Genomic DNA, 13752 nt, shown 5'->3' with positions numbered 1-13752 from the left:
GCTTTAGCTGAGCAATGTAAAACACACACACACACAAAAAAAAAAAAAAAAAAAAAATCAGCTGACAGAGTAAACGGGAGCAGCCGGGATCTGACTTTGATAAAAAGAGAGCAGGCGACATGACAGCTGCCATACGGTCTCATCTGACAATAGGACAGAGGAAAGAGGGACCACAGAATCTCACAACCCCAAATATTTATGTTCTTACCCTTTTCATACATAAAACAAGAATCTATTTTATTACAAGCTTGATAAAGCATCATCACTAACAACAAACCTTTAGTCATTGGAGTTCAAAACAACTACCGAGGAGCTACAGTATGTAACGTTAATGTCCGGTTTCTGTCACAATTATCATCATCAATGGACAACATGATGAAATACACATACATATTGGCCTAACAATGACATGCATGATCTAGCTGGTTCTTTCCAAAGCAATAATAATAATAAATTAAAAGTATGAGATCAGTCCCTGAAGCGACAACATTACCTGCAGCTGACCGAAGCATCAAAACGCGCAACAAGACTCAGAGGCTAAAAGAAGAAAGAAAAAAGAAAGAGCAGAGGACATCCACCAAGAGGTAAAAGGCATTTTCTCCCCTCAACCAGGAACATGATCATTGTGAGTGGCGGGAAACAAATATACGAGAACAGGATGTTCTGATTCCAGGGTTAAAGGAGTTGACCGGAACTATTTCCTGAATCACGGCAACCTAAATAGCCCGGTCCTCCCTGCTGCCCTGACGGCCCGGGTCCACATCAGCAGCCTGTCGCGACCCTCCGAGGCTTTTCCGGCACGCTTCCTCACATGTCCTGATTAAGAAGCCCCCGCTGACAAACAGCTGAACCTCCACCGGCTTACGAGGCAATGAGTGCATTTCCTTCAATAATAATAAGTAAAGACAATACAATTGCGAGTGCGTGCACGCAAAAATGGGATAGACAAATACATGTATACACTAGTGTCAATGCATGGAGCATGAGTAAGACTTAGGTTACTCTCAACACGAATTGAACAGCCAGTTGAACACACACACACACACACACACACACACACAGTTATTAGTACAACACAATGCATTTTGGAAATTAATATAGTTTGCATTATGAGTGTATTCCTCTAACTTAATCTGATGTTGTTGCTTATTAAAACAGGAAGTGAGGGGCAGAGTCTGTGACCGTTTTTGTTTTCTGGGATTTTCATTTAATCTTGACTTTGTTATTTAAAGGATATTCCATCCTGTGCATGTGGTCAAAGGGGGGGAGGGGGGGACCTTGTATGTCCAAAACCTTTTTTTTTTTACAGAAAATTAATTTTGAAGACATTTTGAAAACATTTGGAGCTCTTTCAGAAAAAAGAAGCCTTGTCACTATTTAAATATAGTAAAACTTGCAGACAGAAGTACAGGGTGAACAACAGCTTTGATTTATGAAAGAAAGAAAAAAATGGAGATACAACAACCATAAAAAAACAACACCGTTTATACCTATAACATTTACATCCCATTTCCTGTCAGATTACAGTTGCAGCCGATAGTAACTTTATTAATCCTAAAGGGGAATTGAGTTGTTCCAGCAGCAAAGCCCACACACTCTGGAAGAATTAAGACCGCTTTAGTGCCCTTCAGCCACTTCAGGAACTCATCGGTCCAATAGGTCTTCATCCACATGACTGCATTGTTTCTAGTTTAGATGTCTGTGTCTACATCGTCTATATCCTTGATGTTCCACTTTCCGGGAATGCTCCGTTGCAGACGGTAAATCAACCGGATTTCACACATTTCTGCCAGATATCTGTTGCTCTGGGCTTTCTTCATAGGCGTCAATTTCGGGGTGGACGGTGGGTATGCGTACCTGTTAGTCATTTTGCATCCACCACCTTTTTTGAACACCTTAAGCTGTATTTAGTTCAAATCAAAATCAAGTTCATAACACATAATTCTTGAGCGACAGATGCCAACAAATCCACAAAAATCTCTAGACAAAGACTGGCTACACGTTTCTCTGTTCACAACACTGTTACACCCAACCTAAGCAGAACATAGCAGGTCATATGTCCCATTCTTTTTCATAAAACGTGTTGGACATCAATACAGTATTGTATATGTTTTATATTCATTTACATTAGTAAGCGTCTTTCAAAACATGACCTACACATGTCCCAGCACATGTCAAACCAAACCGACACCCATGGCTTTCTTTGTGTTAGCATTTTAAAATCCGATGGATATCAGAGGACTCTGGTTAACGGTTCCCCAGATCTGTGCAGGGTAAATCCAGACAGCTAGCTACTAAGACTAAGACGATCTGTCCAATCAGAGTTTCCTGTTGCACCACTAAAACAACTTTAAAACGTACACATGTACCACCAGAACAAGTTCCTTCCAAAGGCTATTTTGCTGCGGAACCACAGCTTTTCCCGGTGCTTTGTGCCACCCAAGACGATTGTGATTGGTTTTAAAAAATGCCAATAAACCAGAGCACTTATTCCTCCCATCCCCAAATGCTATGTGCAGTAGCCAAACCTTCCTCCAGCACACTTTGGATGAGGGTCTGGCAAAGGGAGACTAGTGTCTCCATAAACCCTTTCTGGTCTCACTCCGTCTCCCCACCGAGCCCGGCCATTTGTTTCGCTATGTGTGTTTCACACATGGATGGATTTGTCTTGCTGCCCATATGCCTGTAGCGCTGCCTCCATGCCAACAGTATCTGCAGGAATACCATGGTATCCTACAGTATGTGCACTTTATAGATGGATCCCATTTCTGTAGTATACAGTATGTGCTATGAAATGGTGGAAAGTAACTAAGTACTCTAGTTCTGTACTTTAGTACAATTGTGATGCACTATTACCATGTTATGCTACTTTATACTTCTCCACAATTGAGAGGGAAATATTGCGCTTTTTACTCCACTTACCATTTGTTGTCTTCAGTTACTTTGTAGATTTGGATTAGTAAAAAAAAATAGGGCTGGACAATAAGTAACTATTGCTACTTTTTCACACAATTTCATCGTGCCCAAGTGGACATCTTCAAACTTTTATTGTCTCACTAAAAGTCCAAAATTACACACAAAGAAAACCTGTTTAGTTTCCTACAATAGGTCAAAGAAAGCTGGCAAATATTTATATTAAAGGCATTGGAACCAGTAACTTTTGGCACTTTTCCTAAAAGAAAAAAGTAAAAAAAGACTTAATTTAATCAATCATTAAAATTGTTGCAGATCAAATTTTTGCACATAAGGTCATGATGATTTATGGGACACACTCTGCATCTCACTGAAGCAGACGTCATCATTAAGAAAATGCATTTCAAAATGCTGTTATTTAAGGCTGTGTGTTCTAAAACCTACATGCATGAGTAATGCTTCCCTGAGTGATTCAAACATTCGGAGCCATGATGCTAGTCTGCAATATTGTGCTTCATTTACAAAGACCCTGACGACCTATAGTGTGCACATATGGAGCAGAACACCCAGAGTTACAGCGACTGAACGCTCTCTGCAGTACAACAAACACATGAGACAGTTGATTCATCAACTCAGACAAATGCTGTGTAAATTTGGAGTAAATGTAAAGGCTAGGGGAAATTTTCAGATTTTCGTTTTTAATTCGCAAATTGTGGGATTTTATTGGGACAACGCTGCTCAATTAAACTAATCAACAGTGAAAACACCGTCAACTGGGAAATTTCCCTTAATATCTCCTGTTTAACTTTTTGAATTCCCCTTTGGAAAACAAAGAAAAAGAAGTTAACTTGCAAAAAGGAAATAAAAGTATAGTTTTTCTTGATTACATGTCCACTTTATTGTGGATTACTCCAAACAGCTCTATTGTAGTCAAGCCTTTACTTCCGTGCCGAATGTGCATCACTGAACACTGTAACACACGTGATAATGCTCGCCTAGCTGCTGGCATGGCACGCCCTCTTACTCCTGACTGGCCAGTAGTCCTTACCTAGCTACTGCGCATGTACAACTTTGAACAAAGATGGAAGAGAAGTGAGATGAGTCACTCTGTAGCTAAAACAGAGAGCTCAACACACAGGGTGAAAAGAGGAGCTACAGCAATGTTCAGTACAACAAACATTGTGTTTTTTGAAAATGAATCCATGCAAACCTATTTTTATATAACCTCTAAATACAATTATGAACCTGAAAATGAGCAGAATATGAACACTTTAAATCATTCTAAAGTGAATTCATTTGGACTTTGCACAGTTGATCCGACAACCCAAGAGCACTTTTCACTATTATGTGATCTGTTACACGCCAAACGATTCATAAATCAAAAATAAAAGTGACAGGTTAATCAATAATAAAAACAATCGTTGGTTGCAGCCCTAAAAGAATTAAATTGATTATTTTATTCATGATTATGCATGCATGTGCCATTTCGTGTTATTCATTGATATTGTACAAATATTAATCAGATTGATTTCAATCATACAGCCGGGCCATGTGCCTCCATGCTTACAGAATACTGTCCACACGCTGTTTCTCTCTCACTGCTACATGCCTGCCTGACTTCCCCTCACGGGGACACATGAACCCCCCCGACAGGCAGTGAGTGAGTTAGTGCAACAGCCCCCCCCCTCCCCCCCCCCAATAACACATGCAGACCATCCCTCCTCACTCCATCCCTCCATCCATTCACTCCCTCCATCTCTGGCAGAGCGTGGGCTGAATTGAAGCATCTCTCAGAATAGCAATGCAGCATTGCAAAGAGAAAGAAAGCATAACATGAAATTAAAAAAAAAAAAACACGCAAGGGAAAAGAAAAAAAAAACATTTGTTTCTTTCTGTGACTTCTCCTTTTTTTATGTGTGTCCCGCGTTTTTTTTACGGAATATAAAACACAAAAGAAAGTCAGTCAATGCTGCTGGCTGGCGTCAATATCGACGCCATCTGTCATCTCCATTACGTTTTTGTATATGATTCTCCTCTTCCCCACATTTCTCTCTCTAACCCATCCTCTCTCGCTCTCTCTCTCTCTCTCTCCCTTTTAACCCTTCTCTGCTTCCTCTCATCTCCATTCACACCCACCCTCCTGCTCTAAAGCATGCTGGGAAATGTGCCAGTGCATGAGGGCATGCAGCAGCAGCAGCAGCCACAGTATGACTCTTAATTCTAATGGGGGGGGCACTGCTGTGAACTCTGTCCAAAAAGGTCAATGCAGTGCCCTTGGTCTGACACAGTGATGCATGTGGTGGTGGTACAATAAAACTGGTTTGAAAATAAAAATCCAATAATGCAGCCTAGTTTTCAGATGATAGTGTGGAGCGAGGAGTATTTTAGAAGGGCCGAGCTTCCATTACCTCTCATCAGAACGACACTACGTGGTGTCATAATGATTTTCAGCCACAGCTGAGTGATCTGGTGTTTGGTGTGTTGAAGCATCACTACACAGTGTAAAGTTACGTTCAAGCCGTCGCCAGATGAGATCAGCTCCACACAACTCTCTGGATTTCTCAGTTTAACTATGTTCACAAGATTGGGCCATCCGGTGACTTTCCCGCTCAGAAACTTGAGTGAAGATAATGACCTCTTCTGATGAGTCAGTCATGTTTTTGTTTTTGTTTTTTTTAATCCGCCTTGTCCTCCTTGGCTACTAGCAACTGCGTGGAGGAGGGGTGGGGGCAGTGCGCTGACAGTTTTGTTGTCACTACTTAAAATTCGTCATGGGCGCAACAGAAATATGCACGACAGCTTTATAGTACAATAAAGTACAAGCAATTATTTAAAGGAGTACTGCTGCGTTAAGTTGGCAGATTTTCAAGAGACAGATTTGTTTGAATGGTTGAAATCAATGCAGCGGAGGCGGGGGCTACATTTCCCATAATGCATCACAATAGAATCTTTCGTTAACTCATTCCTGTCAAACGTCCATGCTCTGTTTCTTACTCCTCATGGCAAGAAAACGGATTACGGTATGTTTAATCTGTGGAATGTCCCTTTAACATTCACAGTCAGTTCACCAGTTAAAAGGCATGGTTGGTAATTATTTCGAATCTAAAACTGTTTACATATTGTCTGAATAGGTCTTTACTCGGACAGTAGTAAATAAGTTTTGCGTCACTAAAAAGGCAAAAATCATCATCAGCTGAATCTGCTGTCATCCTGTAAAATCACCCACCAATCACTGCCTCGCGGTCCGCTTGGAATGAACCAATGACATTGGTGTGTTGGTCGGAGCTGAGGGCAGGGGGAGGGGTAAGACCGAGCCCCGAGGCAATGCTACTTCCAAATCGTCTTAGCTTTTCAACATTTAATAATAATAATAATAATAATAATAATAATAATAATAATAATAATACATTTTATTTAACAGGCCAGTTCCTCCCTAAATGTTAATTCTTCCTCAAACCTAACCAAACTGGTTGGTGAAAGACTGGCACCCATGCCTGGTTGTACAGTGACAGAGCACAAAGTAACAATGAAGTGCAATGAATTAAAAATCAGCACATGAACCAAACAGGGCAAACATTGTGCAAAAAAACCACAACTCTGCAAAAAAAGGCAAATATGAAAAATAAACGTTAAATCAATAAGAACAAGGTGAATCACTGTTTGTGTGACATGTTAATGTTATTGACAGCATCATGCACTCTCAGTTTATTACACCATATTTTCTCATCATAACTGTGAAGCAGATAGTGACAGTCACTGCAAATGATGACAATTGTGAGATATCACACAGATTTATTTGCCGTTAGCCGGCCTGCGAAACCACTTTGAATATCTCTCGAAAGGATTATCAACTATATAGTTTGTCAATCTGATATGGGCGATAATTATTTCTCGGCCATAGAAACAATGGTGGGATTTTTCTTAGCGGCAGCTCCAGAAGGCATAAATAAAACCTAATGTTTTGCTGCTTCTGGGATGTTGCCCCATCTGTTCAAAGTGGTAAAACGAGAGGAGGGGGAAAGGCCTCACAGAGCTGCACCTCCCTCACAGCAAGTGGAAGGTGTCGGTCCGGCGAGGGGCATCTTCAGCCCTCACGGCACCAGTCGTACACAACGCCAGGCCTGAGAGCGATGACTAACCGCTTGGTAAATACTTTTGGTTTTGAACAGAGGCCCTTGGTGGCCGCTCTGCTTTGCTCAGCCAGTGACACTGGCAAGCAGAATACACAAAACAAGTCAACAAACAATCTTTGTAACAATCACGCCTGCCAAGAGTCTTCCCAGGAAAAGAGAAAGAAGTGACGGAAAGATACCAGATAAAGTCATTACATGAATTTAATTGAGGAGTTGCACTGTGTGTGTGTGTGTGTGTGTGTGCAGTCTAACATATTGTAGTGGGTATACTGTATTGTGTGTGTATATATATAAAAAATAAAAAGAATCTGCTTTTGGGTATATTTGGTTTAAATAGACCAGTGATGCTGTTTTGAATACATCAGGGGCATTAGTACTTTCTTTGGCAACTCACTTCTTATCAGTTTGCCCTAGGACTAGGGCCTATATGACTTATTAAACCTAAATGTCTCTTTTGATATTATGGGTTGCAAAATCTAAATCCATTTGATTCTCATTGGCTTGCAATTATTCCATACTATCATACATGATTAGAGCTGTAACAATTACATATTTTGCTGAATAATTACTAGTCTCTGAAATAATCAATGAGGATTCCAGGGAAGGTTCACTGAGAGGCCGCCTCTCTTATGCAGGAACGGCCTGATCACATTGATACCTGGAGGCTGCCCGGTACAACCACAGTCTGATGTGCTGGCCACTGAGCAGCTCTGCTGGAGCGGTTTTGAGGTTAAGGGCCTTGCTCAAGGGCACCTTGGTGGTGGTAATGAGGGAGGAGTAAGCGCTGCTCTTTCACTTTCTCCACCCAGATTTTTGCCTGTTGGTCTGGGAAATGAACCAACATCCTCCCGGTCACAAGCTCTCTTCTCTAACCTATAGGCCATCAATGCCTGCGATAAACAGGCGATAATATAATTGTCTCTTTCAGTCAAAAACCAAAAATAAATATTTATTACTTTTTTTTTTAAACAAATTAAAGTTTTGAATGACCCAGGTTATGTAATAACACAGCTACACAGCCCAAGTAAACCACACCTCTTATCAATCATAAAAAAACATTTTAAGCAATATAATAATAAAATATATTGTCCGGCCAGTAATCGCTTATACTTAACAATTTGGCTTATCTAAACAAAATCCATAAGACTTATGACCTTCGCTAAAGGTAGCAATTAATTGCTGTTAAACACAGAAACCATGATTATGTAAAATAACTGACAATAAGGCACTTATGTTATAATGTATATCGGCCTATACAGGACGTCTTAATTTCATACTATGCGTTGTAATATCACATGACACTATGAGGGGTCTTCCGTTATTATTAGAGATGTCTTGAGCTGATCGGATCACTACATCTTGATTGGGACATTCCTACTTATGCTTACCAGGCCCAGCTTAATTATGTATTACAGAGACTTAAGAGTTTTGAAACAGTCCTGGTTATGGAAGTGATGCTCCCCGTTTCATTGCTCCATTCACGTTTCAGAAGATGCTTTTATTGGAGTGTGGAAGCTTGGAATCAAGCCAACCAGCTACAAGATAACTTGTGACCATAAAACATTTGATTCAGGGCAAAAAAAACATTTTGAAAGCAGAAAAGTCAAAAGATACAGGACTGTGTAGAGAAACAATCCTAGGCTTCAATGATAAAACGTGTTTTTATAGAACAAGGTTGACTTCGTGCAGGCTTGTGGCTTCTCCAGGGGCATAAACCATGCTTAGTGGGAAGTCTAGCCCTTTTGTCAAACCGCTATTAGCTAATTGTGATTTATTATCCTGGAGACAATAGCAGGAGTTTTTCTTATTTGCAGAAAATTACAGAAGTCATTGGCACAGGAGCAACGTGCCAGATTCAAACAACAGAAATCCACATATTCTGAAGCTGTGAGAGATTTGTTGAAAGCTTGTTTTTCCATTCAGTAGTGAGGTCGTCCAGAAATACAAACAAAACTAAAGAGTCACTTAAAGCCCAGGCAGTGAAAACAAATGTTTCACTCTGTCTTTGCATAAGGCATGCGATTGACTCCGTCTATACAGCTGTAAGTCCAATCATGCAGGCTCTGAATGGGCTCCACTGTAATGGTCTCCAGTCCCGGCTGACATGCAGACAGCCAGCACTGAGCACCGAGCCCCACCGGTCAGCCATGTGTCATCATGAAACTAAAACTGTAATAAAAAAAAAACTACGTCTGCTACAAATTCATTTAAAAAAAATGAGACAAAAACACATTTACTTGTTGCAGATTAAAGAACGTTGCCCATGTTGTGTCACTATTTGAAGCAGGTGAGCAACGGCTTTGGCACTTTGTAGCAAGCCTCATCTAAAAAAGCCACACAGGTGTTGGATGAAGCTTTGATAACAAATGTGTCTCTCCCATCAATGATGCAGTGGGGGGAGTTCCAGGAAGAGGAGTCACTGTGCAGTACAAACACAATTGTGTTTGTTCCTGAAGGTTTTGAGTGAAGAGTGCTGAGAATACCGTCAGCCATTTGTACCCACGTCCCCGGTGATGACGTGAACACCTCAGACTCTCCACAAGCTGGCAGCAGAAACCCCCGACATCCGGGGGGAGGTACAGTCAAGGCCGTTTGTCCGTTTACGCAGCCCATTTCCAGCTTGTTCTCAGGGGTGTAGTAAAGAGCCTGACCACCACGGATCAGATTAATCACAGCTGACTCATAAAACAACCCTGGTGGATGGTGAAGCTACAGACGATCCACCTCCTCTTCCACACCGGGAACAAGCACAGCGGGCCCGGCCACCATCGAGTGTAGTCGTCGTCACCCATCGTGCAAAAAGGTAACATCAGAGAATAGACTACACTACTGAGTTTATATGCCAGAGTGTTGAATCCTTTGCTGAGATTTAAAAGATGCAACCCTCCCCCTTAGATACTCTGAGACTCTCATATCACACACCTGTGTTGTGCAATGTCTTTGTCATCAACTTAGTGTTTACTGTTTTTTCCCCGTCTGCTTCCACTTCAGTCAGTGATTCCCTGCCTTCCCAGAATGCCTTTCAACAGCCCCCAGAGAGTGGGCGTGAACCTGTTGATTTTACTTAAGGTAGGCGTACACAGAAATACAAACACTTATAAGTGGGATCATTCAGCTGTAGGGTTATACGTATCTATGAATCCCAGCAACGCCCCTCACTCAAACACAGCATGTCCTGTGGTTGCACTGCAGTCTGGTCTACAGAGGCTACTGTGGGTGTCCAGAGGTCTCTCTCTCTTCCTCTTCTGTAAAGGATCTTTACCCTCGTCTTCATGTTGAACGTTGGTGTAGAAAGAGCTGCTCACAGGAGCTTCTGCTCTTTGATTTTGAGGAATTGACACCAAAATCGTACAATTATAGTTGATTTATTGGATTGGTTGGAGGAAATCAATCTACAACAATCCTGACAACCGAATAAGTTATTTACAGAAAGTCCATCCATCCATCCATCAATCTTCGTGGTTTTTTCGTTGTTGAACTTCTGTGCTAGTCATGGATTGTCTATAACAGACACCATGTTCACCAAGTGTACTTGGTACCAGAGCACATGAAAGGAGAGAGAGAGAGAGGAGAGAGGAGAGAGGAGAGAGGAGAGAGAGAGAGAGAGAGAGAGATTCAGCAAAGGACCGCAGGTCAAGCTGAACCCCGGCCTGCTGCGTCGAGGTGTAAACCTCTATGTATGGGCGCCCACTCTACCAACTGTGCTATCCGGGCGCTTAAACAGGCTGATTCTAAGTGTGTTAATTATGGAGGACAGGAAGCACCTCTCTAATGTACCCTGACTTCAGTAACCCGGTGAGGCAGGTGTAGGTGTGCAGCTCTAAAAATCCTGGTTAAAACACATCCTCAACCACAAAAGGCCCTGCAACCATAATGCAAGGTGATATCATCCACAAACACGCACCTACACAGACTCCTACACGCATGCATGCCCAACACACACACACACACACACACACAGATAGGTAAGGCTAGCCTGAGCACCTGTGAGCCCATGAGGCAGCAGTGCAGAAGGGGAGCTGTTAGTTTGCAGTGTGTCTCTGCATTAACGTAATACATTAGCATGCATGAGGCAATTATGCTCATATTGGAGCCAGTCATAGCACGCGCGTGCGCACCCCACACACACACACACACACACACACACACACACACACACACACACACACACACACACACACACACACACACACACACACACACACACACACACACACACACACACAGTTTTAAACTGCATGTATGGATGGTGATGCAGCTGCTGTATTCATGACATTATAGTGAGACACAAAATGGGAGGGTGTCGTTGCATTAAGCCGAGGCGTTAATGTGTTGTAGGCTACGTATTTGGCAGCATATGAGACAAAAGCCTCATGACAAAAACCTGTTCGCCTGTCTAACACACTGCAGCACCACAACACCAGCAGCAAAAAAAAATACCTGTGTTTCTTTTACGCAGGGGCTCCACAGAGAGGATGCTGATCCTATAGATGTTGCGGCACCCGTCACCATTTTCCCCCTTTTGAAGAAACCGAGAAGAAAATAATGCCTCGTATTAATTTAACTCAAATGAGGTGGAGATAGCAGTTCCCCCCCCCACACTCAACGAATCAATGGAGGCTCAACAATAAAGCGCAAACATTGCAGTGCCACACATGCGCTCTAGCAGTGAAAATGTGGCATCATAGACGCTTCTAAGTTAACATGATCCGTCAGGTATTGTTACATTAAATAGCATGGGGTCGACTGAGGCTGTCATGTACGACACTCGTCGACCAATGTGACTGTCTTTGAAGTTACACACGGTTTATAACATCACTTCAATTCACAATGTGAAACGTTACAGCTCCTGCAACAAGCGGTGCTGAGAAATGTTGTTTTTACCTGCTTTCTTCTTCGCCGTCCTCGCTATGACTCCTGGGTTGTGAGAGAAAATGTGTCACCTACATTTTTCATTGTAAATCCCAGGTCTGGAAGAGGAGAATTGATTAGCCGCAGTGAAGCCCCGTTCGTCGTTCCCCTCAAGTCCAAAAAATAACATTAAAACAAAGCGTATGAAACCGGTGTGAGGACGCCTTTAAAAAAATTCTATCTTTCGAGTAATGTCACGTTCTTTCAGTTTTATCGTTGCGGTGAATGTCTGTGATGCTCCACGTACGGCGGCGTTGATGTTGCTCCTCTGTCTCTCCGTCACAGACTGCTCTCACACAGGTCCGTGGTGCTCCGTGGCCGAGTCATTGATTGGACAATATGGCACTAGCCCACGTTTGCATTCTTCAAGAACTGGAAACGATTAACCAATCATGGCGCGGGTCTAATCGTCAGTTGTGATTGGCTGAGTCGCGTCCGAAACCGTCGGCAATTTCCTGATACTGCGCACCTTTGACTGCTCACAGTTAATGCAAATATTAATGCGCAGACCACAAGTATAAGTCATCCTTGTTAGCTAAGGAGCTACTTAAATTGTACATCTCCTTTTTTTTTTTACATTTGACTGAACATAGCCTACATATTTTATTATGGGCTATATTTGCATTCTTATTAACAAGACCAATGTGCTTTTCACTTGCTACTTAGGCTGTTTGGTGTTTTAGGGTTAGTTTTAGCTAGCTACTATGCTAATTCATTGACAGCATAAGTAATGGACAATATGACGCTGTTGTTTCCAATGGACGGAGACCATTGAAGGATATTAGAAGCACTTTTCCAGTGAAGGCTGAGCGTTACTGCACAGCCTCCAACTGAGCTTAAAGACGTAGATGTGACGTGAGCAACCTGTCTGAAAGTTGTAAGTCATCTGGTAGCTGTGCCCAGGGAAATCTCAATCATTCCCAATCAGCAGAGACGGAGAGCGTAGGTATATGTCAGGAGATAACATAGACACAGGCTAATTATTAGTAACAAAAAGGCTAGTTATTAACATTTGTAATTAAACCTAGGTAATGTATGTCGAAACTGCCTGCGAGCTTACCCTATACTGTACAGTAATTCCTCTACTATGCAACAGTAGTCGCATGGTTATGACACAATCGTTAGCCTATTTTTACTAAAACATCTGCAATGGAGCCATTATGTGAGATACGAGGTAATGACCATAAACATTGGACAGGTAGAGTCTTTAAATGCTTCAGATGTAAAGTTATCCACTCTCAAAGTGACGTCAGAATGAATGGCAGTCAATGGGATGCTAACGGCAGGTGGAAGCTAGGTAACATCAAAATGGCGCCATAGGAGCTATGCTTCGTGGAGGCTGGCTGACCCTCTTGTGCTAATTGTGTTTGCTTTGGCTGATCATTGTCATTTTTAATTTTTGTTTTACAGAAATTGCCCTAGATACCTTATAAAACGATTGCCCGCATTTAGGTTTCAACATTGGCGTTGACGTTACACAGATTCTTGTGATATTAACATTAGAAGAAGTTGATTGCTAGCTAACAACTAATAGGCTACAGGTTACAGCTAAAGCAGCAAGGCAAGATGATTACTGTTAGTTTTGACAATTTGCTTCAATAGTCCTTGCTACTCTTTACATTTTTAATGTAGTAAACAAATACCATAAATAAATGCATTTCCACAATCAAGGCCAGCATTCAGAGTCTCTATGAAAAGTGAGTTCTGTGGATTAAAGTGGACACTGTTTTCTGGAAATACATGATGCTTTTGACATTTTTAAATGTTTGTTTTAATGCTGTGAAAACCAGGCAGG

The 13752-nt window shown here is 41.8% G+C and overlaps 1 protein-coding gene across 4 annotated transcripts in view; it reads right to left on the bottom strand.

The window, feature by feature from the left end:
- Positions 1-12296, bottom strand: part of shisa7b (shisa family member 7) — a 51310-nt gene extending 39014 nt beyond the window's left edge. For 3 of the 4 annotated variants that reach the window (XR_004659473.1, XM_034892977.1, XM_034892979.1), the window contains exons 1-2: positions 11931-12296; positions 11487-11565 (exon numbers count right to left, since the gene is read on the bottom strand). The gene's annotated coding sequence lies outside the window, so the exon portion shown is untranslated. The remainder of the gene's footprint in view (positions 1-11486; positions 11566-11930) is intronic. The other variant, XM_034892978.1, reaches the window with a different exon arrangement.
- Between the last annotated feature and the right edge of the window lie 1456 nt (positions 12297-13752).

Source organism: Etheostoma cragini, chromosome 14 (genome assembly GCF_013103735.1).
Source record: "Etheostoma cragini isolate CJK2018 chromosome 14, CSU_Ecrag_1.0, whole genome shotgun sequence".
Taxonomy (NCBI): Eukaryota; Metazoa; Chordata; class Actinopteri; order Perciformes; family Percidae; genus Etheostoma; species Etheostoma cragini.
The sequence above is the reverse complement of the archived record's forward strand: the minus strand, read 5'-3'. Positions and strand labels throughout refer to the sequence as shown.